Here is a 2,500-nt window from a genome sequence, read left to right on the forward strand (position 1 = left end):
GTTTTCACACTGATACCTCTCACTGGGTTACCAAACCTAACATTAGTAACAAACACTTTGAACGAAATCCCTTCCACAAGTCACTTGTAAGTGCAAGCGATATATATTAACACGCGGTTTCTTCTACCATTCGAGTCCAGGCATTAACTAAAATACTGGCAGATGGGTGCTGACTAAGCGAAAGGAATCTCATTAAGTGCCCAAGCTACTAAAAATTATGATAACTAATAAAAATTCGGTTAAATTACCTTCCAAGAGGAAGAAATCAAAGGATTAAATGTGTTTTGAAAGAAAAGAAAAGAAATATTGTTTCTGTCTTAAGGACAAGGCGTTCTATTATAATGCTATGATAACCGACAAAAAGCGATTAATTAATTCCGTTGATATGAGAATCCAGTCTGCATTTCACGGTCGATAACTCAGCCCGATCCAGTCCTCGATGTTGCAGCCCCTCAGTCTGATTAAAATTAATCATGTTGCTTACGCACAAAAAAAAAAAATCATAAAAACTACTAGACTAGTGTTAACCCCAACTGAACAAAGCCAACGGACCCGAGCATAGACCTCAACTATTTACAAACTACAAAATCAACTGGCGATAGATTTCTAAACAACATTCGAAAACTCAATTTTTAAGAAATCTTATTTCTCACAGAAAAGCACCAAAGAAACCGACAAAAGCGTTTCCAGGCTGCATGCCTCTGTCCATCGTAACTTATCAAGAAGCAATGCACAACGAAAATTCTTAGGAAGTAATGTACATACAAAATTTTTCTCGAACCATTAACCTATAAACAATAGCGTCCTTTCATATTTTTCATTAACTTATGAAAACAATTTATCTTGAGAAAAATATAATGTCTAACAAACTATTAGCACAGAGTATTATCGACTTTTTCTGAACTTTGATGTTTAACATTTCATGGAATATGTTCTTCAGGCGAAATTTCCCCATTTAACATACATTTATGAACCCCTTTTGGCGCAACTGACATATGTTGGACAAATGAACATTTCACAGGTAATGAAAAATTTTTAAAACTAACGACACAGGAAATATACTTGGGGTACAGCTCAATTAAGGCCACTTAATTTTCGTTCATAAAATCCCAAATAGCTAACACACGCTTTTATGAACAGTAGTTAAGTACTAAGTGGACATAGTCGTAAAAACAATTCATTCTTTTACTTACCTTGCAAATATCTAACAACGAACTTTCCATGAACATAGTAGAACAACCATAGGACACTGTGCCCCAATTATGGAGGTTAAGCCACTGCGCTCTTTTTTTTTTTTTTTTTACCCTTCGCCCAGCGAGTCCTGACAAGGTAACTTAATTAATCCTATAGAACGGATAAAGACTAATCAAACTATAGAAAGATTTAACTACATCAATCCCGCAGCCCCGACAATCGGCTAGTTTCTATCTATTTTTCCTTCTTATTGTTAACATGATGATACTATTATGTAGACAGGCATTCTCCCTCGCCCCTGTTGACTGTCAAAAGAAGAACACAAGATTAATAATAACGATGGACGTCAGTTGTACTTCCAAGGCGTGGGTGGATGTCATTTTCCCCCCGTGCGTATTGGGTGGCACCCTTATCTTATTTCATTTGATTCAATTTAACGTATTTAATTTTATTGATTTATACTTTTATTGATTTCGGTTTTGTTCTTATTCATAACTCATAATATTCATTATTATCGTGCATATCGCACACGAAAGTGCATTGCATATCTTGTCTAAACTTTTTTATTTTTTTTGCCCCCATACCCACTTCTGTCCACGAGTGCTATTTTCATTGAATTCTTTTTCGGAATACCCATTCTACTCTGTTCATTTCTATCGTGTTCCCTTAATCGTTAAGGGATTCAAGAGAGAAAAAAGTTCCACCAAACTTAGAAACCAACTTGCAATACTATAAAAAAAAAAAGGCGAAGGAGTTTTCGAACACTAATAGCCTGTCCAATAACTGTCCACTGCTGCCATGGCTATCCCGAGAGCACAGAGGGCAAAAGAGACAGGCTTTCGAACCGCAGGCGCAGCACCTCCCGGCGGTGACCTCCTACTCATCACGAGGTAATTACCTACAATACACCCATAGCTCATCTACAGTAATTATTATAATACAAACCCTTCAAAGGATTACATCATTACTCTTAAGAATGGCCGGCGGATGCGCAGCTCGCTGCGCACCTGTGAATCCGATGAACCATGCCCGGTGAATGAAAACAGTTCAGCGATAAACAACTTTTTTTTTTTTGTTTTTTCTTTTTTTTTTTTTTTTTTTTCTCTTTTTTTTTTTTTTTTTAAAGCGAGACAGCGTCTCAGGTTTGTCCTCGCCCCGACTGACCAATCAACATCAAAGAGCGTAAACATTCAAGTTGAGGGAAACAATTATCATCAAAACAAATAGCGACGGATACCCTTCTTTTCCCTAATCTCCAGTTCTCGATTATATGTACGTATGCATTAGGGATGATGAAATGAGAAGT

The 2,500-nt window shown here is 36.8% G+C and overlaps 2 protein-coding genes across 4 annotated transcripts in view; one reads left to right on the top strand and one right to left on the bottom strand.

Moving 5' to 3' along the window:
* Window positions 1–2,500, bottom strand: part of MESK2 (misexpression suppressor of KSR 2) — a 745,500-nt gene that overhangs the window by 337,980 nt on the left and 405,020 nt on the right. The gene's annotated exons all lie outside the window — the stretch shown is intronic.
* The window catches only part of LOC143024889 (uncharacterized), a 119,833-nt gene that overhangs the window by 7,722 nt on the left and 109,611 nt on the right, over window positions 1–2,500 (top strand). The gene's annotated exons all lie outside the window — the stretch shown is intronic.

The sequence above is a fragment of the Oratosquilla oratoria genome, chromosome 4 (assembly GCF_046742065.1).
Source record: "Oratosquilla oratoria isolate Oo_2021 chromosome 4, ASM4674206v1, whole genome shotgun sequence".
NCBI classification, from domain to species: domain Eukaryota; kingdom Metazoa; phylum Arthropoda; class Malacostraca; order Stomatopoda; family Squillidae; genus Oratosquilla; species Oratosquilla oratoria.